Raw genomic sequence first — 26,646 nt, forward strand, 5'->3', positions numbered from 1 at the left:
AGGCCTGGAAGAGAGGAAAGAGACATGGAAATATTTGAGAAAATAATAGATTATACTCACAAAAACAATAATGATACGGTAATAATTGGGGGAGATCTAAACTTGCCTGAAGTTGAATGGAATGGAGCTGCAAGTGAAGCCCATGAACAGAAACTGGCAAATAAGTTAATTTGGGAGGGAGGATTTACACAAGTAGTACAAGAACCAACTCGTCTCAATAACTTCCTAGATGTATTCTTGGTTAAACCATGGGAAATTGTTGATAAAACTGAGGTAATTGAAGGAATAGGCGATCATAAGGCTGTAATAATGGATGTAGGACTTTTACCAAAAATGCTTAATAAGAGGGTCACAAAAGACAAGAAATTATACAGAAAAACTAAAGTTGATGAATTTGGGACTTACCTTAAATCACAATTCAGTTGTTGGATAAGTGAAGGGAATAATGTGGATACACTTTGAGCTAAATTTAAAGGAATCATTTGGGAAGGAGAGAAGAGATTTGTACCTGTTAAGAAGGGTAAAATGACCTCAGACCCTGTTTATTACACAAGGGAAATAAGAAAATTAAAAAGAGAATGTAGAATAGTAAACAGGGAAATCAAAGAAGGTAGGGAGAGTATAGAAAGTAGAAAACAGCTAATGAGGGAACTGAATAGAGTGAAAAAGGAAGCAAAAGAGAATTATATGAATGGCATTCTTCAAGAGGGTAATGACCACAAAGGGAAATGGAGAAAGCTGTATTCATATATTAGGAATCAAAAAGAAAAAGGAATCCAAATTCCTACAATGGTGGGAGAAGGGGGTGAACACTATTTAACAGATACTGAGAAAGCAAACCTCTTTAGTAGGGAATTCCGAGATTCAGTAGAAGATTGTCAGGACTTGGAAACCGTAACAGAAGATAGAGAGGGAGAGACACAGAGGGAAACAAGAAGCTTCTCATTCACAAATGAAGATATTTTCAGAGAAATCCAACTGCTTCAGCAAGGAAAAGCAGCAGGAAGTGATCAAATTACTGGGGAGGTATTAAAGACAATGGGGTGGTATATAGTGCCTTATTTAAAATTTCTCTTTGACTATGTCATAAATAATAGTGTGATACCAAAGGAATGGAAGGAATCTATAATAATACCAATTTATAAAGGAAAGGGGGATAAAAGGAAACCAGAGAACTACAGACCAATCAGCCTGACCAGTATAGTTTGTAAAATACTGGAGTGTTTAATAACGAAGTACATCAGAGGGATATGTGATGATAAAAATTGGTTCATGAGGAGCCAGTATGGATTTAGAAAGAAATTTTCTTGCGAGGCACAACTGGTGGGATTTCAGCAGGACATATCAGATCAGTTGGATTCAGGAGGTCAGTTAGATTGCATAGCCATAGATGTTTCCAAAGCCTTTGATAGAGTGGAACAGGGGCGAATGCTGGTCATAAAAGTCAGGCTTGCTCTTCTATTCGTGAAAGTTGGTTGGGTGGGACATACATAGCTCTGAATGAATAAAATTTATAAACCCAATAATCGCTAAATCACATGAACATTTTTATCATCGGTTACATGAACATGCATTCAAACTGATTACGTCACACCTTCAAGAATGGCCAAAAGAATAAAAATCAGACACATTTTATAATTATTAACAAAGCATGACAAGCCAGTGATTATATAATTTAAACAAGTAAACGTCAAACTATGTACACAGAAAAATTGCAACTATTTATTAGATCTTCCTACTTGAAAACAGACTCTACTCTGCGGCTTCTCTTTACAAAACCATCAATAACTTCATCATAGAAAGAGGACTGTAATCTAATTTTTGCAAGCAATCCTTTTTCAATCGACAACGTAGCTAATGATGATAGCCTCTCCTGGCCTTGAGTCGATCTGCAATATGTATTAATGCGTCTCAGTGTTGAAAAAGAACGTTCTGCAGAGGAAGTAGTAGCAGGAATTATTGCTACAAGTTTGATGAGCTTGAAAATTTCTGGCATACCCATGTACAATTTATTAGTATGCATAAACTGCATTAAGTCTGAAACACTTTTCTCTTTAAAATCAGAAGATGAATACATCACACTTAATTCGGTTTTTAAGCGAACAATGTCGAAAAATGACCCATAGGTCTTTTCTAGGGCAGTAACATCCCTGTCTGGAACCTATTTCTGTGCTTCTCAAACAAATCACAATCCAACAGCGAGAAGAACACAAACTTCTTTATGTATTTAAAGCGCTCTCCTATTTGGACAAGTACATTGTCAATAATTTCATTGAATAGACGTTTGTATTTTGATTTTTCTGGTTCATCACTAATTCTTCGATTTTTAGAGCACGGCTGTCCTCCATAAACATCAATTTCAGTATCAACATGTCCATACAAACTATCAAAATCTTCATCTCTCATAGACTGGATATTTAAAAAGAGCTCCTCAACCTTCTTGCCACAGTACTGAATATCCAGACTTTTTGTTTGTAAAATACTGAACACAGTATCGGTGAATGAAAAAATCTTGGAGGACACTGCCAGCAGAAATCTGGTGTTGAACTTAAGTAAGAAGAACAAAAATCCTTGTGCTTTCAATGTAGTGTCTTAATCCCAGTCGTCTGAAGTATCCTGTACATGTTGAAAGAATTTCACCAGCGTATCATAATATTCCTTCACAGTATTAAAAAGACGTGAAGCAAAATTCCATCTCGTTGGTGCTACTGTTGGCAACTTCTTCTGAACAAAATCTCGAAGAGCAGCTGTTCTCTTTCTAGACTTTGAAAAAAAAAGCAGCAAGTCCTGACATTGTTTGGAAGAAAATTGTACATTCATTGATTTTTGAAGCAGACTGCTGTAGTGTTATATTCAATAGGTGGCTATAACAGTGCACAAATGTCGCATATGGATACTGGTTTTGAAGTAGTTTAAGCCCATTCACATGACCGGCTAAGACAGCAGCACCGTCATACGTTCGAGCCACAATCTTTTCCTCACAACTGAACTCTTTTAAAACAGCACGAACATGATTTAAGAGGGCTCCAGCAGTGCGATCTTTACTAACGTCAGCAAAACCAAGAAAACTCTCTTGAATTTCACCACTTTCATCTACAAAACGGAGTAAAGTAGAGAGTTGTGACTTATTAATGATATCGGACGTTTCGTCCAACATTATTGCCACAAAAGTTGCTTGTTTGAGCTCCTCCTTTATTCTTCTCACAATTACTGAACTTATTTCTGCTATTAAATCATTTTGGATTGCAGACGACGTCCCTCTAAAAATGGTGGAGTCTTTCAGATGAGCTGCCAGAAGAGGATCATATTCACTTATAATTTGTAGAAGTTCGATGTAATTCCCTCTGTTTACGGAAGTTGCAGACTCGTCATGTCCGCGAAATGTTAGTTTTTTTTGCTAAAAAAAAGAACACACTGCATCGATAAGTCGTATAAGTATGTCACGATTTTTCTTTACCTTTTCATTATGAAGTTGGTCACTGATGCGTTTCTGTTCATCCAGCTGGTGGTCGATCCTTGTACGCCCAAAGCTATTTAACTGCAAGAAACACTTCATATGGTTTGCAGATTTCTCATGTCTTGTAATGGACAGTGTCAGGGTGTTCAAATTGTCAAAGCCACTTTTACACCATACACCGTTATCAGCAGACAATAGTAAACACGGCCAGCAAAACAGTCTATTCAGTTTCTTGGACCCTGTCAACCAGTGCGTATTATTATATTGAGATACAGAGAACGAACGTACATATTCTCTATTTTTCTCCCTGTGCTGTGTCTTTAAATCTGGCAGCGTCGGACAGGGCCTGCCATTCTTAATAATGTCTGTTTTCTCTTGGATAGTCCTCTGAGAAAATGGACTTGATAACAAGCTGTCAATAATGCACGGTTCGGAACCCATTGCAGCACGTCAAATAATTCAGAATAGATGATCAGGAACTTACAGTACACTACTCACTGACACAACACACTAGCTATGTAGCTCTCAGACCAGAGCTTCCAACTACACATTACAAACGTAACAGCTTGCAACCGGCCTTGGAGAGAAGAAACCTGCGCGCGCATACATTTTTCGCTGTGTCGACAGCTCCGCTGAAGCTCTTAAGACACGAGCAAGCCTCGCTGGACTCGCCAAGATATATGCAACATGCGATTTGTGTAATGCAGATCTATTACAGATACGGTACAAATTGTAATTTTTTTAACTCGCCTGCTTTAGAAAAATATTGGGCTTGCGCAGCAAGCGTAGCATGCTCGGAGAAAACGCCCCTGGAGTGGAACATGGAATATTATTAAAGAAATTGGAGGGAATAGGATTGGATGTAAGGGTTATACGTTGGATAAGAACATTTCTAAATTCAAGGGTTCAGAAAGTCAAAGTAGGAAATAATATATCACAGGAGGAGAAAGTCGGGAAGGGAATTGCACAGGGTAGTATAATCGGTCCGTTACTTTTCTTAATATACGCAAATGATTTAGGGAACAATATAACTTCGAAAATAAGATTGTATGCAGATGACATAATTGTTTATAGGGAAATAAATAACATTGAGGATTGTTCAGAATTACAAAGGGACCTTGACAGTATCCAAGAATGTGTGGAAGAAAATAATATGAAGATTAATGGAGGCAAATCAACTGTTACAACATTTACAAACAGGAGCTTTAAAACTGAATTTGAATATACTTTGGATGAGGTAGTTATCCCAAAAGATGGCAAGTGCAAATACTTAGGTGTGAGATTTGAAAGTAATTTGCACTGGTAGGGTCATGTTGATGACATTGTTGGGAAAGCATACAGATCGTTACATGTCATAATGAGACTACTTAAAGGATGCAACAAAGAATTAAAAGAGAAAAGTTACTTAAGTATGGTTCGTCCATTTTTGGAATATGCAAACAGTGTTTGGGATCCTCACCAAGAATACCTAATAAGAGAACTAGATGGTGTGCAGAGGAAAGCAGCAAGGTTTGTAACAGGGGATTTCAGGAGAAAGAGTAGTGTATCAGAAATGTTAAAGGAACTTGGGTGGGAAACCTTAAGTAAGAGAAGGGAGAAAAGTAGACTTACAGGATTATATAGAGCCTATACAGGAGAAGAAGCATGGGGAGATATCCGTGAGAGGCTTCGGTTGGAAAATAATTATATTGGTAGAACTGACCACAAGTACAAAATTAGAAGGAATTTTAGCAGAAGCGATTGGGGTAAATTTTCTTTCATTGGGAAGGGCGTGAAGGAGTGGAACAGTTTACCAGGGGTAGTGTTTGATCCTTTTCCAAAATCTGTACAGATATTCAAGAAGAGAATAAACAACAACAGAGATAATAAATTAAATGTTGGAGGGCATTCGACCAGTGCAGGATATTGTAAATAATAAATGTGTGTGATTAAATTAATTCCATCCCCTGGTCTAAGGAGTTTGGACAGCCCAAGTAGGGGACTGCCTGTAGGGGTGAAGTACAGTGGGGACTTCGAGGGCCCTGGGACCTCTACGGTAGCTGTGAAGGCCCTTCAGGAACTGTGAAAAGTGGTGGCAAAGTGGCTCTGGTTAAGACGCAGCAGGTCGTTATGCTACTTAGGTTCCAAAATGGGTAAAATATAAATATGTAAATAAATTCAGTGTTAATTTTAATCTTATACCAGTTGTATAGTATTATTGGAAGTAATTTCACATACCGTACTGTATATGAGTTGACTATGTTTGTAAGATATTATAAGTAGAATTTTGTAAACAATATAAATTTATTAACGATGATGTGTGTGTTTAATAGAAAAAATTATTAGCGTAAATTGTATAATATTGTATTCTAGGAAAATTTTCTTCGTCTCCTGTTAATTTAAAATTTAGTGCTTGACAATAATATATTTTAGTGTACCATTTGCCACCGAGGTAGACACCTCATTTGCAAATAAAGAGATTTTGATTTGATTTGACTTCTCCTGTAACGGCATAATGACAGTTTAATGTGTATTTTTCCCTGGATATTCAGGTATTTAGCGGCGTATTTGCCGTAGAAGTACACTTCGGCATGCTGACAGTCACTTGTTTACTACGTAATCAATACAATCACGTTATGTTAGGAAATACTGTAATTTGAACTGACGGAGAGAATGTTGTACCTCCTCCAAATAGAGCTCAATTTATATCTGCCACACATGCATACTTTGATAGTTTAAATATATTATGTATTTGTATTATTTACATTTAGGAATTCGTATTTGTGTTAATCGTAGTAGTGCAAGTATGGCTCCCTTGTTTGTTTATATTTTACTAACATGCAGAAGTAACATATAGTTTCAATTCAGCGAGTGAAATATCTAAACTAGAAATGTTTCATTGATGTACTTCATCTGAATTCCTTCGTAAATGTGTAGGGTATTGCAATAACACAGCACAGAACACCCGTAGAACTACAATCAGGAGACCTGGTGTCACTGAACTAAGCATAAAGAAAGTAAGCGCGCTCCTCGTGGTCTACTGCACCGTGCGCTCGCTGCCATCTTACTACGCCAGTCATCTTCTATCCGGCTTATTGCTACCCAAGCTACCAGCCATCCATGTATAGAGTACAGTGGTAGTAGAGCTTGCTTGCATGTTGTTCCCCATGATGCCTTGGCGCTCGGGGCTCGTTTTGAATCCATACAGTCGGGTGTTAGCGCGTTCCTCTCAAGAAATGCATGAACGCGAATGCTCGCAGGACATTCCCGTTTCAATACAAATTTAAATGATGACCCTTCCTCTTTTAACGTTATTTCACAATCTCTCATTACCGCATATACATACCTGTATAATTACGCCCCGTTCTCCCATTCTTTGATAGTCCAACCTTCGGTTTTTTGCTCATCCTATTTTTCTAATAATTCCCGTTTATTGGCACTCAATATTTTATTGCTTACTTTTTCCGTATCTTTACATTTACATATTAAGTGTACATCATTGCCTGATGCCCCTCGTAATACGCATAGTGACTTGTCTTTACTCTTTGTCCATTCCATATTCTTGTATAACCAAATCAGCCACCACAGTAATCCTCCTCTGTTCAACCTATCTTCATTCCTAATATTTAACACTGTTACTTCCATTACTTTATTAAAACCACTAAGAGATCCTCTATTCCTGCACTCTTCTGGCATTTTCTGTCTTTAAATATCTCTAATACTCCTTAAGAGCACCCTCCGAACCCTAACATACTCCTTCTTCCAAACCTCTTCCCACATGTACCCATTCGAACCCTCTCCAAGTATAGTTTAATTATTTGTAGCCACCACCTTTTATCCGTGCTTTTCTTTTGTTGATCGTACACAGCTTGAAGCGCCCTCCCTTCTTCACCTCTTCTCAAACCCATCCAGTATTTGACTACTATTTTCACACACTGAACCTATATTTCTTCCCCGCACATTAATTCCACCCCAGCATTCGCTGTGCACTTAGGGAGCCCCAACACTGCGTTACCAAATTTAGCTATAATTTTGTCTTAAGTTAATCCTCTTTTACTCCAGCCCCCATAATTCTGCCCCATCATTACCCTGGCAAATACTACTGATGTTAAGACTAACCTCAAGAGTTAATACATTATTCCGAGAAATTTATCCATTAAAATTTTGACTACGTCTAAAGCTGCTTCCTCCCATGTCCCTCTTCTGTTTAAAATCACTCCTTAATATTCTAACTTAATTACTTGTTCTCTCCACTCTCTCTGGACCATCCAAATCATTCCTTGTTTCTCCCTTTATGTTTCTCCATTACTAACACTTTAGATTTATTCCCGTTAATTTTCAGGGCTAATTCCTTTGCATATCCTGACACTGCATTTAAACTTTTCTGCATCCAACCAGCAGATAAAGTCATCAAAACCACGTAGTCCACAAAACACAGTCCCGGTATCTTCATCCCGTTAAGAGCCGGTGTCGCCCAGTTTTTTTCCCGCTGTTTCCATCCAAAATGTCGTAAATGAATAAAATAAACAATATCAGGAAAAATTTACATCCTTGTTTTAAACCCACCTTACACTTTAATGGCCTACTTGACCTGTTTTGCTCCAACTTTACTCAGCACCTGACCTCCTTATATATCACCTCCACAGCACCTATCATCTTCCCAAAAAACCCAACCTACACAATTTTTCTACTAACGCACTTCTGTTTACCGTATCAAACACTTTTTCAAAATCAATTGCCGCCATACTCATGTATTTATCTAAAACCTTCTTCACTATCATTATATTATCTGCCGTTCATTTTCTTTTCCTAAATCCCCCTTGAAAAAATGACAAAACCGAATTCTTTTCCGCCAAGTCTCTTATTCAGTTTGCTAAAACTCCTGTATAAATTTTACTTAGAGTATCTAACAGAGTTATACCCATATAATACACTGACTGACAGAGCAAATGCAACACCAAGAAGGAGTGGTCAGAACTTTATGCCAATTGCAGGGTAGACTGACGTCACTGAGGTATGCTCATGATGTGAAATGCGCCGCTGTGCTGCGCACGTAGCGAACGATAAATGGGACACGGCGTTGGCGAATGGCCCACTTCGTACCGTGATTTATCAGCCGACAGTCATTGTAGAACGTGTTGTCGTGTGCCACAGGACACGTGTATAGCTAAGAATGCCAGGCCGCCGTCAACGGAGGCATTTCCAGCAGACAGACGACTTTACGAGGGGTATGGTGATCGGGCTGAGAAGGGCAGGTTGGTCGCTTCGTCAAATCGCAGCTGATACTCAAAGGGATGTGTCCACGGTGCAGCGCCTGTGGCGAAGATGGTTGGCGCAGGGACATGTGGCACGTGCGAGGGGTCCAGGCGCAGCCCGAGTGACGTCAGCACGCGAGGATCGGCGCATCCGCCGCCAAGCGGTGGCAGCCCCGCACGCCACGTCAACCGCCATTCTTCAGCATGTGCAAGACACCCTGGCTGTTCCAATATCGACCAGAACAATTTCCCGTCGATTGGTTGAAGGAGGCCTGCACTCCCGGCGTCCGCTCAGAAGACTGCCATTGACTCCACAGCATAGACGTGCACGCCTGGCATGGTGCCGGGCTAGAGCGACTTGGATGAGGGAATGGCGGAACGTCGTGTTCTCCGATGAGTCACGCTTCTGTTCTGTCAGTGATAGTCACCGCAGACGAGTGTGGCGTCGGCGTGGAGAAAGGTCAAATCCGGCAGTAACTGTGGAGCGCCCTACCGCTAGACAACGCGGCATCATGGTTTGGGGCGCTATTGCGTATGATTCCACGTCACCTCTAGTGCGTATTCAAGGCACGTTAAATGCCCACCGCTACGTGCAGCATGTGCTGCTGCCGGTGGCACTCCCGTACCTTCAGGGCTGCCCAGTGCTCTGTTTCAGCAGGATAATGCCCGCCCACACACTGCTCGCATCTCCCAACAGGCTCTACGAGGTGTACAGATGCTTCCGTGGCCAGCGTACTCTCCGGATCTCTCACCAATCGAACACGTGTGGGATCTCATTGGACGCCGTTTGCAAACTCTGCCCCAGCCTCGTACGGACGACCAACTGTGGCAAATGGTTGACAGAGAATGGAGAACCATCCCTCAGGACACCATCCGCACTCTTATTGACTCTGTACCTCGACGTGTTTCTGCGTGCATCACCGCTCGCGGTGGTCCTACATCCTACTGAGTCGATGCCGTGCGCATTGTGTAACCTGCATATCGGTTTGAAATAAACATCAATTATTCGTCCGTGCCGTCTCTGTTTTTTCCCCAACTTTCATCCCTTTCGAACCACTCCTTCTTGGTGTTGCATTTGCTCTGTCAGTCAGTGTATTATTCGCGATGTTTTTATTACCCTTCTTCTTCTTGTATATTGGACATACAATTCCTGTTTCCCATTCTTTTGGGTACTACCGCCATCAGAAATCATGTTATATAGCTTCATTATGCCCTCTATCATAGACCAATTTTTCTTAATTCTTTCCAAAACCTATTGTTAATTCCATTGTATCCTCCGGCAGACCAACCCCTAATTTTAGCTATCACTTCCATGATTCCTTTTTTGAAATTTCTTTGTCCAGTTCGAATATCGATACTCCTTATCCCTCCAAATAACTAATTTACCCTTATCTCTATACCATTCCTCCCCCCTAAGTAGATCAGTAAAATTGTTCACCCACTGCTCATCCTCAATACTTGGTTTCTCAAACATTCTTCCACCCTTGTTAATTCTGTTTATCTCTCCCAAAATGTTTCCATTTTATTCGTTCTACACTCTTTGCTTATCGCTTCCGTTTGTCCTTTCAGGAGCTGCCTGGCCGATGCAGTAAAGGTGCGCTCGTTTCGCCCGGAAGGACGTGGGTTCGAATCCCCGTCAGGAAGTCGTAAAATTTAAGAAACGAGATTTCCACTTCCGGTGGTGCATATGGGCCTGGGGTTCACTCAGCCTACACCAACAATGAGTACCAGGTTAATTCCTGTCGGCAAATGCGGCGGGGCGTACAGCTAACCACTCTTCCCCATCATGTGCCGAGGTTAACACTGGTGGAAGCGTTTACCTTCCACTCCTCCAAGGGCCTTCATGGCCTGTACGGAGGTGACTTTGCTTTGTTTGTCCTTTCATCCATGGTTTTTTACTTTCACTGATTTCCCTTTTGTAATCTCTCCTTAAAATTAGAGAAAATTTCTCTTTCTGCACTCCCATCTTTTTTCTATATTCTCTCAAGGCATTCATCACCCTATTTCGCAATTCCCCACACTCCTCACTGTACCAGCCTTCTCTCTCTCTCTCCTCTTCCTCCTTCTGCCTCTTTGCTACCCGTTTTATTGGGTATAAAATAAGTTCCAAAGCTCTATTTATATTGTTTTCCTTCAACGCAGCCTCCCACCCATAGCTTACTAATTTTAACTTCTCTTTTATTATCGTATCCAATTCCCGTTTTGCTTTCTCTGACCATTTATATTTAATATACCCTCTCCCCAGTTCATCACCCTGATTTAACTCTTTCTTCTTATACCTCCCTACCCTCTTTTATCAACACCCTCAGTGGAAAGTGATATGATGCATTCCAATTTCCTCCCTACATCCTTATGATCTAACATATCTTCTGAGCTTATTACTATGTCAATCACACTTCCTCCCTGTTCTGTAACATCAGCCAGCTTCCTATTCCTGTCGCCTTCTTTCCAACAATTTCGAACATATAAATATATAAATTTCCCACTGCACACATTTCTAAAAGTTTATCTCCATAACGGTTTATGACTGTATCTTCACTGCTTCTACTTTTCCTCATTACCGTTCCGTCTTCTTTACTGACCACTGGGCTCTTCTCTCCTATTCTCGCATTCCAGTCCCCAAATAATAATATATCACCTTCTTCTTCAAACTTACCTCTTATCATATTAATTTCCAGCAATAACTCCTCAAAAATGCATTTGTGTATAACGAACTCCTGGGGTGACAATATGCAAATGCTAAACTTAGCTTCTTAACCATTTCTTATTTCCTACCCATACTAAATCTAATCCAGATCACTTCTTGCAACTCTGTCTAAATATCCTCTACTAGTCCATTAATTTCTTCCTTAATTAGAAACACTATTACTCCTGGGGTTATTCCCTTATTCCGCTCCTTTCTTTTGGATTTATACTTAACCACAAAATTTCCCCATGTTACCTTCTTCCTTATTTCAAGCCATGTCTCCAAGAGTGCTACAATATTGTAACCTTTACCTACTTATTTTCCCTTTTTATTACCTAATTTGCTTCACAGCCCCACAATATTCACAAACCCTATTTTCCAATTTTGTTATAACTTTCTCTCCCCCTTCAAGATTACCCCCCATATCCTTGCTACTTGTTACCATAGCCTTCTCACTTTCTGACTCCATTTCTCCCTTTCTTAACATTTTTGTCGCTGTCTTCCCTCTTCATCCCCCAAACGTTTATATATTTTACCCCACAAGTATTTTAGACTCATACATCTTCCTATAGCTCCTTCTGTTCGTCACGCATATCACCACCTTTTTTTTCACTTGTCCAATGCACTCCACTCTTAAAGATTCTTGAGACTCTCCCTCGCTCACCAATTCCCCACTCCCTTTTTCCACATCCGCACTGCACTGCCCACTTCCCCCTGGGTTTCTCTCCTCACTTACCTCCATTCGTTCCATAACTCGCTCTTCGTCCTTCCATCCATCTAGCCTTGCCATAAATTCCTTCCCCGTTCTGGCACTATCGTCCATCGCTTTCAGTTTTGACACCGGCCACTCTCGAAACCATCTTCCATTTTACACCATTAGCCGCTACCCCCTTATGTGTGCCTTCAGCCCTTTTTGTCTCGCCCTCCATAGATGCCACTTCAAAGTTTTCATATTTTCTGTTCCTTCTTTACCCATGTCTCTCTTTACCCAGATTGTGTGTCCTTGTAAATTGCTGGTGTTCCTTAACAATATTTCTGCCATTAACGATTGGTCTCCTTACTTTAGCTTTACAAACTCTTTCCACATCTTCTATATCCACTTCACTAAAATTAATTTTAATCTTATTGTGGATGACCTCCACAACCTTACAAATTACGTCCACCTTGCCTTCCTTCTCATCTTCCTGAACACCATATACAAATATGGATTCCTTCATCCTCTCCTGGTTGCATACTTCTGCTTCTTTCTTCAACTTCAGGACCTCTTTTTCTACTTCTTTCTCGTTCCTGCACGTTTTATTAATCGTTTCTTCTCTCTTTTCTTCCAGCCACTTCTTCATATACCATATCTCCTTTGATATCTCTTTCATCACTTCCTTCATCTGGTCTCAAGCGCTGGTTTCATTTATAATGTCTCTCACTATCTGCTTAATTGCTGCCAAGACTTCCCAGGTGAAATTGCCGCTGGTATTCGGGCTGGGGTTTATTTTACCCCCCCTCCCCAATGACCAGAAACACAGCTATCACTGCTGGCACCAGTACCGCTACACTCATCTTTCCCCTTCTATTCTTTTCTCTCCAAATCATTCTTAGAATTCTTCCCCTGCTTCCACTGCCACTTCCCAGTAGCGGTAAGGTACTGTTCAAGTCCTACCGTACTTCACCACGGCGCGCACTATGCAACACTTCCTCTCTCGCCGCTTGCTCAAGCTAGTTTGTTATACTGTAATTCTGAGCGGATGTATGGCTTATCCCTATATAAATTTTAGATTCAAAATTGTCTGTAACTTCGTTATTGGCTGTTGAACAGCTTGCATCAGGATTTAACAATGATAATCACATTCACCTCTTTTGCGTTTCCTTGGTGGGTGTGGTGCAAATTCTTCTAGGACTCTTGGTTCTAGTTACCTTTTAACTAGGATAGTTAGGGAACACTGGGGGGTAAATAACCTTTCTTTATTACTATTCTACTTTTGCCTATAAATTAATAATCATGTTCTTTGAAATGAAGGCTTCAGACAACAGAAGAAGCAGAAATTGTGTTAGGGAGGAAGTTATCGCGAGAAATTTCTTTGGGCTACTCCCTAGCCTTGTCCTTGTCTACAGGGAATTCGTGAAATGATAGTATCACCTTTGCTCTTTTTCCTGTTTGAAGTAGAAAAGGGCACACACAGCTATACATGTTCGAATATTTCTAAACAAGTTAAAGAAAAGCAAATCACTACACTACAAAATTCCAAAAAATAGCGCATAAATTAGAATTCTCTTTTAGGATGAAGTTACGGCGAGAAATCACTTTGAGCTACTCATTACATTTGTTCTAGAGTACGGAAAATTACTGTTCGAAGTAAAAAAAAACGCACAAGAATATCACATATTCCAAGAGTTGTATACACCTTTAAAAAATCAATCACCACACTACACACTAATCAGACCATCACTATAAACTCTCAATAACAAGTCAACAAACATCTCTTTACGAACTCATTACATACGACAGTAAAGCCACGTAAATGAAACTGGAAATTTATTTGCGTTATACAGTTTTATGTCACTGACTTAAAGTGGCCGTTTCTCCAACCGCATTATGGGGAAACTTACCAATTACAGCTTTATGCAGGGTTTCACAAGGGATTGTCAAGGCCGGTATAAGGAGCCATTGCCTTCGTAATATACAGGCCGTACTGGCGAAAGCGCGCAAATCCAACCAGCTGATCGATTGAGCCGAGCTAAGCGAATGTTACAAGTTGTACTTGTGAATGTGATTCATAAGTATTGGAATAATTTTTTAGATAACTGCGACTGTTGAAAGAAATCATTATTTTATTTAAGTGTATTGCGTATTCTTTCTTTAATTTATACATCAGGAATCACGTAAACAGCTATTATTAAGATAAAAAGACCTCATAGTTCAGGTTACATATGGTATATTCACGTGATGAGTAATATAAATTAAAGGGCGTAAATCTTCTCGTACCGGGCGAGTTGGCCGTGCGTGTAGAGGCGCGGGGCTGTGAGCTTGCATCCGGGAGATAGTAGGTTCGAATCCCACTATCGGCAGCCCTGAAAATGGTTTTCCGTGGTTTCCCATTTTCACACCAGGCAAATGCTGGGGCTGTACCTTAATTAAGGCCACGGCCGCTTCCTTCCAACTCCTAGGCCTTTCCTATTCCATCGTCGCCATAAGACCTATCTGTGTCGGTGCGACGTAAAGCCCCTAGCAAAAAAAAATCTTCTCGTAGAATTTATTCATTTAATTGTTACCGTATAACGCGATTTTGTGGAAATATAATCTGTTGTGAATTTAAACACAGTGTGAGAAAGTTCGAAGTTGCCGCAATGGTAAGTACCTTTCCGTACCACGGCGAAAATACAACTATACAAATAAATATACACTGACATATTCATTTTCTTCGTATGAGGGCTGGATAAATTCATGAAAAACGAAAATCCTAACCGAAAATGTAGGCTAACTGTTACTAAGAATAAAGGAGTATATCTCACTCATTTTCCAGATCTGATAATGAGTTCTACTTTCGACTTCCTTGCTACACAGATTTGCAGCAGGCTTTTAATTTTTTGATACAGAACAAGCATAAAAGTGGACAGTAACACATCGAACCTACGTATGGTTATTTTTGGTTAGTAATGATGGATACGCGCAGCTATTTCTCTCCGAAATTAATGCGAGTAACCTTCTATTAAATGATTTTCGCATTTTGATGCATACATTACAACATTTTAAAATTTAACTATTGGTGGTAGATAATATTTTTTTCTTAGAAGCAATGCATCGTAATAATCAAGCATTTATTTACTTATTCATTGGTTATAGAATGTCCCAGTGAGCTAGTGGCTCAAAGCAACACCTCCTAGATAATAAGGCCTAACAACAGCGTGGTGACGTCACGCTAAGGAGGCGATGGCAATGCAGAGAAACGCGGAGAATTGTTAAACACCGACATGATATTAATATTTTTTGCCATTGAATAATTTATTTACTAAAAATAGCGTTTAAATTTTAAAGTATATTGCATTATACTGTCGTTATTACCGTATTTTAGTGACTCTGCCATTAAAAATAAACAGTTAACAGTTGTAAACCACGACAGCATTTTGCAGTGATAGCTTACTTAGGCCGAATTGCTAACAGCGCAACAGGATGTTATAAACATAATTCAATTCAAATAGGCATTACATGATCTTAAGAGAAAATTAGCACGTATAATATTAGCATAGGCCTAACATCTAAGCTAATGTAGCATCACTGGCAGTATTTGCACATGGGCCTACAATGTTTCCTCCCTTGAAGTTCATGTATGGTTTAGTGAGAAATTCACCTACCATCGATGTCACCAATTTGTCATTCTGTTCGAAATAGAATATAGAATAGAATAGAAGAGAATATATTTATTTATCACCTACAGGATGTCCCAATTACAGATGATGTAATAGAAAATAAACTAAAAATAAATTAAATAATTAAATAAAATAAAAATAAATTAAGTAATATACATACAAATATACAAATAGATATAAATACTCACATGTTTTCTACAGATTATTTACATAATTTACAAAATTATTACGTTCTATCCTTGAGAAGTAATTTACGAATTGCAGTGGAAGGGTGGTGGAAATGTCGAGTGACACTTCCAGCTGATTTACTGTCCTCAGTGCTTGCATGAGCCAAGAAATTTCATGCGCTACCGTCCTACATATGGGTAGGTGGAATGTACATATCTGCCTTGTTCGTCTGCTTGGAACATGAAGTGGGATCGATCCCAGTATAGCCGGAACGTCCACTTCACTCTTCAAGCATTTAATCGCTAACATTGCGTTCGCACTCATTCGGCGCGTTGCCAGCGTATTCATTCCAAGAATGTTTACAAATTCTTCATACCTGCTTGAAGAGAGTGGCATGTCCAGGAATACGAAACTAATCCACTTCATGAACCTTATCTGTACTCTCTCGAGATGGTGTATGTGGCCTTTCTGATACGGGAGCCACACCTCACAACCATACTCGAGACAGGGTCTCACCAGGGAACAAAACAGAGTTTTGACACATGCAATATTACTGAAATCTTTACAATTCCTTTTGATAAACCCCTGGAGTCTGAAAGATTTCTTTATAATACCATCGATGTGCTTCTCAAAGGATAAGCCATTCCTGTTGCTCAGAATTACGCCTAGATCCTTAAACTCCTCCACACGATTTAAATTTCTCCACTGATTTTATATTTGTAAAATACAGGTGTTAATTTTCGGGTAAATGACATGACACTGCACTTGAATTTATTCACTTTAAGGGACCACTTATCACACCACTCGCAGATTTGCTTCAGGTCTTCTTGTAGATAGATAGATAGATAGATATGTACTGACTAAAAGAGTCATACAGGCGATTATACACTGACTGACAGAGCAAATGCAACACCAAGAAGGAGTGGTCAGAACTTTATGCCAATTGCAGGGAAGACTGACGTCACTGAGGTATGCTCATGATGTGAAATGCGCCGCTGTGCTGCGCACGTAGCGAACGATAAATGGGACACGGCGTTGGCGAATGGCCCACTTCGTACCGTGATTTCTCAGCCGACAGTCATTGTAGAACGTGTTGTCGTGTGCCACAGGACACGTGTATAGCTAAGAATGCCAGGCCGCCGTCAACGGAGGCATTTCCAGCAGACAGACGACTTTACGAGGGGTATGGTGATCGGGCTGAGAAGGGCAGGTTGGTCGCTTCGTCAAATCGCAGCCGATACCCATAGAGATGTGTCCACGGTGCAGCGCCTGTGGCGAAGATGGTTGGCGCAGGGACATGTGGCACGTGCGAGGGGTCCAGGCGCAGCCCGAGTGACGTCAGCACGCGAGGATCGGCGCATCCGCCGCCAAGCGGTGGCAGCCCCGCATGCCACGTCAACCGCCATTCTTCAGCATGTGCAAGACACCCTGGCTGTTCCAATATCGACCAGAACAATTTCCCGTCGATTGGTTGAAGGAGGCCTGCACTCCCGGCGTCCGTTCAGAAGACTGCCATTGACTCCACAGCATAGACGTGCACGCCTGGCATGGTGCCGGGCTAGAGCGACTTGGATGAGGGAATGGCGGAACGTCGTGTTCTCCGATGAGTCACGCTTCTGTTCTGTCAGTGATAGTCACCGCAGACGAGTACTGTGCAGCGCCCTACCGCTAGACAACGCGGCATCATGGTTTGGGGCGCTATTGCGTATGATTCCACGTCACCTCTAGTGCGTATTCAAGGCACGTTAAATGCCCACGGCTACGTGCAGCATGTGCTGCTGCCGGTGGCACTCCCGTACCTTCAGGGGCTGCCCAGTGCTCTGTTTCAGCAGGATAATGCCCGCCCACACACTGCTCGCATCTCCCAACAGGCTCTACGAGGTGTACAGATGCTTCCGTGGCCAGCGTACTCTCCGGATCTCTCACCAATTGAACACGTGTGGGATCTCATTGGACGCCGTTTGCAAACTCTGCCCCAGCCTCGTACGGACGACCAACTGTGGCAAATGGTTGACAGAGAATGGAGAACCATCCCTCAGGACACCATCCGCACTCTTATTGACTCTGTACCTCGACGTGTTTCTGCGTGCATCGCCGCTCGCGGTGGTCCTACATCCTACTGAGTCGATGCCGTGCGCATTGTGTAACCTGCATATCGGTTTGAAATAAACATCAATTATTCGTCCGTGCCGTCTCTGTTTTTTCCCCAACTTTCACCCCTTTCGAACCACTCCTCCTTGGTGTTGCATTGTCACTGTCAGTCAGTGTATATGACTTTCTCCGCCACCTTTGATAAAAGTGAGAGCAGAGCTACTGGTCTATAATTATCGAACAACACCTTATCACCTTTCTTAAAGATAGGGATTACGTAACACATTTTCCACTCAGATGGAAAACACCCTCTCTTAAATGTTTTATTTATAATTTCACATAGTGGAATTGCCAGTTGGGAAGCAAACTTGAAATTTGTATTTTATGTATTCCAGAAAGTATGTAAGTTTCTGTCCTAATGTTGGACTACCATTCAGATCGGAGCCAACTCTTTTAAAATTATTGACATGTGGCACCATTAAATTGCTACTATGTCTCATGAATTTGTCAAAATCGCACGGCGCAACAGCCCTGAAGGGCTTGGCCTTGGCCCTGCTCAGCCCGAAGGCCTGCAGGTTGTGAGGTGTCTTGTGTTTGGCAAGACGAATCCTCTCGGCCGTTATTCTTGGCTTTCTGGACCGGGGCCGCTATTTCACCGTCAGATAGCTCGCAAATGTAATCACGTAGGCTGAGTGGACCTCGAACCAGCCCTCAGATCTAGGTAAAAATCCCTGACTTGGCCGGGAATTGAACCCGGGGCCTCCAGGCAAGAGGCAGGCATTATATCCCTTCACTTCGGGGTCGGCCGTAAATTTGTAAACATGAGGAGATATCAGGCAGAAGGTTGAACAAATAACAAGGAAATCATACACATACTCCTTTATAAACTAAGAAACAATTTAACTGCGACTATTAAATTAACTGTGGGGACATCATCCTTGGTGTTCAATTCACCATCTAGGACTAGAATTAACTTATTTCTTGAATCTATCTACACATTTTTACACCCATTCCTTGTAATGCAGCTATGATGTTTTGTAACTAAAGAATATACTGTACAGTATTTGTATTTGTAATTTTGTCCACATATAGGCCTACATTAGAAATATTTTATACTTTAATACACCCCGTTTAGAATAAACGCCATGTCCTATTAGGTGATTACATATGCTATGCAGTATGGTTGCGTTGCTGTATTGACGTACAGAAAAGTTACTTACATTCCCTTCATCACAGTACAACAACCATCAGGTAACAACATGTTTATTGTACTTGTTAGCTGTATAAGATTGTGGATTGAAATTCTGTGTACGGTATGAGATATGTACTATTTTCAATGGCTCTGTTTATTGCTCCTCTGTCTATTCTACTTTTTTGCCTGGTTCTTCTCTTCACCTGTCGGAATGTGACGATAAATATGATGGGCAGTTTGGAAATATATAAGGCACTGCCGTCATGGTCTTGGAAGAGGAGTAGTTAAAAGTTTTTCCTGAGTATCAGTACCAGTTACTTCCCATAAAATGTCACCGACTTTGAAATGTATGTAACATACCTGTAAAATAATGTATCACCGTGACCGAAATTCGTGCATTTACAGAGTGAATCGGCCTACACCAGCAGTTCTTGTAGGTGGTATGTTTAATGCGTATAATAATAATAATAATAATAATAATAATAATAATAATAATAATAATAATAATAATAATAATAATAATAATAATAATAATAATAATAATAATAATAATAATAATAATAATAATAATAATAACGATGAAATAATGTATTCCATGATTATGGGCTAACATAACCTTATATAATTGAAGAGTAAATACGCCTACATATCATCAACTGTTGCGTGTAGTTAAATACGTCATAGGCCTATGCTCATTATGATTTTGTGTGAATGTAATAATAATAGTTACTCACTGCTGAGTCATTAGTAAATCTGTAGTCTTGTCTTGGAATTGCACGTAAACATATCTCCCGCATAACCTCGTCTTTCGGAAACTTAATGCATGTACTTGTTTATCACTGGCGCAGTTCTCCTTACAGTTGAGTACGCAACACATCAGTATTATTACGTACAGCGGTATTAGCAATTGGCACCACTAAACGAATTAAAACTCTTCTAATTTCAGCGTTACATGGCCAAACTCATTGTTGTGTTATTACTGAAAAGGTTCAAGGTTGTCTGGCCAATGCTGACATCACAGTATATTCCCAGAACGGTTGTGAGTCCTTATATCTAGGAGGTGTTGCTCGAGGAGGGACTGCCGTTTACAATCAGCGCTTGACAGTTTTCACTTTCAGTTAATAGATACGATATATAAATGCCAAGGAATATTTTACAAATATTGATTTAGAATACACAATAATATCATTATTTTACACGGAAAAGTACATGTTCAAAATAAAAAAACTTAGTTGAAAAAATATGTACAGAGTGGTTATCAATTTATTCTCCAACATACTGTTCAAGGAAGCACCTGTGTACTTCTTTTTCAAATATGTACCAATTAATGATTTGTTTAAATTTTGGAGGTACATTGTTTTCTTGCCGATTAAGAAATTCTTTTAACACCATGTTTGGTAGTGTTAGTGAAATCTTCGTACAACTGGTTTGCTGATCTTGTATTATAGGTGTGAATATCATTCGTGTATCGTAGTTCTGTATTAACAGAAATCATATTGTTTTTATACCTGAACATAAATAAAGCTTGAGATTATTTAATCTGGCATTATACTGGTAATATGTTTGTTTCCTGAAAAACTTCCACAGATGGTTTTAGAAAATCATATCCATACATAATTTTTAAAGCATTCTATTGAATATTTCTAGTTCTTTTACAGCTTCCTGTGTACAATTTACCCATATTATATTCATGTACATAATGTGTGATTGTATGAAGGATGTATATATGTTTCTTAAATGTTGGTTGTTTATTCCATAGTCCTTCAATTTTTTTAGTACTCCAATTATACTAATATTTTTTCTTTACATTTGAGATATGCTCATTTCAGCGTCAGTAGTTGTCTAAAGCCAGGCCTAAATATGAAAATTGCTTTATACTTTCAATGGGCTCATTGCCAATTTTTACTACATTAAAGGTATTGATAATTTGTGTTGGTTTATGGAATATCATGTATTTTGTTTTTGAGGTGCTTATTACTAGATTATTTTTGTTCAGCCATGATGTTAGTTTTTCCAGATATTTTTACCTATAATCCATAATCTTTTGTTCACAACTGCTGTCATAAAATATAAATATATCATCTGCAAACAGGAATATCTTACCGATAAACTCAAGATAACCTATATCATTAATAAATATTGGAAACATTAATGGTTCCCGCACTGACCGTTGTTGGGCACCATGTTTAACATTGTAGATGGGCCGTTTAGTTTCATTGATATTAACATATTTCTTCCTATCATTTAATTAATTTTTAAACCGCTCAAAGGCTATTCCTCTAATTCCTGCATTTGCTAGTTTATTAAGTAGTATGATATGGTTTAATGTGTCAAACGACTTTGCAATATCTATGAAATGTCCAGCTGCTATTTTATTCTTATCTAATGCATTCTGTATAAGGGACACTATGTCTATAGCAACTGAAAGTGTACTATGCTTGGGCAGGAAGCCATACTTAAATTTGAAGAAGAAATGTGTTTTTATTAGGAAATTCGGGACTTGTTTTATATTACTACTTCAAGTACATTACTTTTGCTAGTGAAGATACTATATATAGTGGCCTGTAATTAGTGTGGTCAGGGTGTATTCCTTTCTTAAGAACTGGTACCACTCTTGCAATTTTACATTTATCTGGTATTACTCCTGTTTGCAATGACGAATTGATACTCTCAATCAGCAAGGGGGCCAGATGATTTACACGCCTCTTGGGTGTATGTTATTTTTCCGTCATCTGTGTAGTTATTCTTATTGGCTAGTGCTTCTATGATTTGTGTAACTTCCTTCACATCTGTTGGCCTAAAGTATAGAGAATAGCAGATCGTAGTTTTCGACTACATTAACGAAAATGTGTTGAAACTTTACAAATATCTTGACTAGAAGTGTGTTGAACATTTTGATATACAAGTTCCATAACTTTTGGTTTACTATTATTTCTACCAGGTATTCGGTTTATTGCCTTCCACATTTCTTTAATAGCATCCCCTTTTCTAATTACATGATAATAATATGACCCTTTTAGCAATCTTTTCATTTTCATTACGTAATTACGTCCTTGCACCATCTTGTGTATTCTTCGACTGTTTCAGTTGAAGTGTTTTTAGCTTTAGTTTTTGCATATAGGGTATTTTTCTTTTTACCACTTCTAGGAATTTTTGTGTTACCCATGGCTGATGTGTATCTTTTCGTGGTGGTTTTTGCCCAATATTTGAACTAGCTACTCTATGTCCAGTACTATTTGAGCAACCGGACAGTGTAGACGTATGGCAAGGCGAGTGCAGTAAAACATGATTGATAGTGAGCAATATCGTGCGGCGATAGGCGGCTGGCAGAGCAGGCAGAAGAAGACGAAGGGAAATGAGGCGGACAAGAGAGAACTCGTGAAGATTAGCGAAGCTATTCTGGTAGCAATGGTGATAACTATGCTACTAATCATACGGGGAGTGGAGATGAATCCAGGCCATGATATGAGGTGGGAAGACTGGGATAGAATCAAAGGGCTGATAGGAGATGTCGTAACAACATATAATAGAGATGCACTGGTAAAGGAATTGGGCCAAGAACAAGTCAAGGGTTTTGAAGATATGAAGACATGGTCGAAGGAACAGTGGGGAGCTACGAAAAAAAGAATAGAAGAGAATGAGAAAGCAACGAGAGTGATAAAAGAGCAGGTGAAAAATATGGAGAAGGAAGTGGCGTCCTTGAAGAATGAGCTCGGACTTGTTAATCAAGAAAAGACGAAGAAATGTATATATATATATTGACTACAGGAAGAGCGAAATGAAGATAAAGTGAAGCTTATATATAAAGTGGTGGACCTTGTACAAAATAAACTGAAAATTAACTTCAGTGAAGTAGATATGGACGATGTAGAGGGAGTAGGAAAAGTGAAAGGCAGTATACCAGTGAAAGTGAAGCTGATATCAACTTTAATGGCGGATATAATGATAAAAACGCTAGGAATTGAAGCGTTATTTAACAAAATACGCTTGTTATGTCATATACTTTGGACAATCTACTGTCTACGCGATATATATTTAAATGGTGTCTCTTATCGGCACTTGTAAGTTTTGGTGGATTATTTCATTCCGCAATGGACCTCGTTTTCAAGGTCTAGTTATTGTATGGAGCTGTGATTATTCCACGATTGTATGAAACTGGAATTCAACACCATTTGGAGTATGGGGTGACTAAAACCTTGTATCTGGTATACTTGGGTTATTTTAATTCATGTACGCTCTGAACTGTTAGCAAATTGGTCATCTATTCTGTCTAAACGTGGCAATTGTGACTTTTCGTCATATAGTTTTCTGTTTGGTAGTGACTCTACAAGGTATCATTGTATGGTGGACAGCTACATGGACTTCTATGCCATCTATGAGTGTGCATAGCAACTACTGTGTGTGTTTCGGCGGTCTACGCGGTGTTGAGACTATGTCGCGCTATGTGGTGAAGTGTGGAGTGTATCTTTCTGCCGTTGGACTTGCTCGTGACTGGACGCTAATGGCCATGTCTAACGACTGCGCTGCTACTACTACAATTATTATGACCAAACCGCTTGGTATCGGTTAATGAAGGAGGGTATACCTCGCCTACCGAGGAAGACGAAATGTGCTGTACAGTATTTTAAGTACATCTGTGTTTATTATGTAAGTTTCTTAAATTCTTATTTGTGAGTGCCGTAGTAATTAGGTATAACACGAGGAGGTTACCTGGGCATAACTGATCACCATGAATGTACGCCTTTAGGTTTTATTACTGTGTATATAACTTTCTTGGGGTGGGTTACTGTATTCTATGAGTGTATTTATTGTAAGTGAAATTAGGCCACTGTTTGGTGATGGCGTTCATACTTTAAGTGCGTGGTGTGTAATGGAGAAGTGCATTGTTTGCTCTAGGTAACCGTCCAAATTCGTCCTTGCTTTTTCTAAATTTTGTGTTTCACTTTGGTTTATTCTTATTTTCGGTGTATCTACGTGTGTTTTCCCTGAGTTTTGTTGATACGCGTGCTGTTTCTATTTCTAAATTTCATATTCATATTGCGGTGTTTTATGTGGTGCACATTATCGTCTTTACTCTGATGTTGTGATACTCATATTATTGTTTTGTGCATCGTTTCGTGTGTTTCGGCCTCCTGCTGTTACCCGTGTTCCAACCTAAGTACTACGTTTGCACTGAACATCACCCTTTTTAAAAATATTATTATTATTATTATTATTATTATTATTATTATTATTATTATTATTATTATTATTATTATTATTATTAGTAGTAGTAGTAGTAGTAGTAGTAGTAGGATATATCGTAGATTTTTTTATTTGCTTGATACGTATACTTAGGGATTAGGAGTGTATATTTCTGCATTACTGTGAGTGGTTTTATTTCATTATCGCTTTATGAAATGGGGATACCCACATTAATTTCAAAGATGTAGTTCCTTAAAATTGTAAAGTTTGGGATTGTAAATGAGGGTTTGGGCACCCCTAGTGTGGAGCGATCGTAGCTTTGGCCTTATCTTCTCTTCTGATGGTTATTTGCTTATCTTATCTTATCATCGTGTGTCAGTTACGCAACTGAAATTGGGCATTATTGTCATGTGGGCATTTGCGTCCGCTGGTGGTTGCAGCTGTGAATATAATTATGGATTGTTTGTGGTATTGAGGCGAGATAGTGTGTTTTATTTCTTGTGGTTGCGTGTCCTGCCTCATTAAATTATTTATTTCGGGGTCGTGTTTTTGTTAATTTCCACGTCTACTATGTGGGGTGATTTAATTCATAATTTATTTGTGTTGATGTTATTTTAATTTCCTTGCGGTATATGTTTTACATATTGGTCGGTTGTGGTGTGGAGTTCCATTTCTGTTGATGCGTTTTTGATCTACGTTATGTGGGTTTTACGGGGAATGATCTTCCACTAGGGTGTGTCGGAAGCCCTCTATTAAACAATTTGTTTTTATTCTTATTAAAATTTTAAGTTTGTTTGTGAATATTTACTAGTAACTTGTTCGGTTTTAAGCTATCCTGTGCACCAGGATTTTCTTTTAAAAATGAAGAAATGATTTTATTTTAAAGTATATTAATTTTATTTATATCTAAATTATTTGTTTTACCAATGGATGCCATTTAGATTTTCATTCCTTCCAGTTCATTTTATTTATCAGGGTCTAAACATTTGTTTTATTTGATAATACACTGACTGACAGAGCAAATGCAACACCAAAAAGGAATGGTTCGAAAGGGATGAAAGTTGGGGAAAAAAACAGAGACGGCACGGACGAATAATTGATGTTTATTTCAAACCGATATGCAGGTTACACAATGCGCACGGCATCGACTCAGTAGGATGTAGGACCACCGCGAGCGGCGATGCACGCAGAAACACGTCGAGGTACAGAGTCAATAAGAGTGCGGATGGTGTCCTGAGGGATGGTTCTCCATTCTCTGTCAACCATTTGCCACAGTTGGTCGTCCGTACGAGGCTGGGGCAGAGTTTGCAAACGGCGTCCAATGAGATCCCACACGTGTTCGATTGGTGAGAGATCCGGAGAGTACGCTGGCCACGGAAGCATCTGTACACCTCGTAGAGCCTGTTGGGAGATGCGAGCAGTGTGTGGGCGGGCATTATCCTGCTGAAACAGAGCACTGGGCAGCCCCTGAAGGTACGGGAGTGCCACCGGCAGCATCACATGCTGCACGTAGCGGTGGGCATTTAACGTGCCTTGAATACGCACTAGAGGTGACGTGGAATCATACGCAATAGCGCCCCAAACCATGATGCCGCGTTGTCTAGCGGTAGGGCGCTGCACAGTACTCGTCTGCGGTGACTATCACTGACAGAACAGAAGCGTGACTCATCGGAGAACACGACGTTCCGCCATTCCCTCATCCAAGTCGCTCTAGCCCGGCACCATGCCAGGCGTGCACGTCTATGCTGTGGAGTCAATGGTAGTCTTCTGAGCGGACGCCGGGAGTTCAGGCCTCCTTCAACCAATCGACGGGAAATTGTTCTGGTCGATATTGGAACAGCCAGGGTGTCTTGCACATGCTGAAAAATGGCGGTTGACGTGGCGTGCGGGGCTGCCACCGCTTGGCGGCGGATGCGCCGATCCTCGCGTGCTGACGTCACTCGGGCTGCGCCTGGACCCCTCGCACGTGCCATATGTCCCTGCGCCAACCATCTTCGCCACAGGCGCTGCACCGTGGACACATCCCTATGGGTATCGGCTGCGATTTGACGAAGCGACCAACCTGCCCTTCTCAGCCCGATCACCATACCCCTCGTAAAGTCATCTGTCTGCTGGAAATGCCTCCGTTGACGGCGGCCTGGCATTCTTAGCTATACACGTGTCCTGTGGCACACGACAACACGTTCTACAATGACTGTCGGCTGAGAAATCACGGTACGAAGTGGGCCATTCGCCAACGCCGTGTCCCATTTATCGTTCACTACGTGCGCAGCAC

This window comes from Anabrus simplex, chromosome 3 (assembly GCF_040414725.1).
Source record: "Anabrus simplex isolate iqAnaSimp1 chromosome 3, ASM4041472v1, whole genome shotgun sequence".
NCBI classification, from domain to species: Eukaryota; Metazoa; Arthropoda; class Insecta; order Orthoptera; family Tettigoniidae; genus Anabrus; species Anabrus simplex.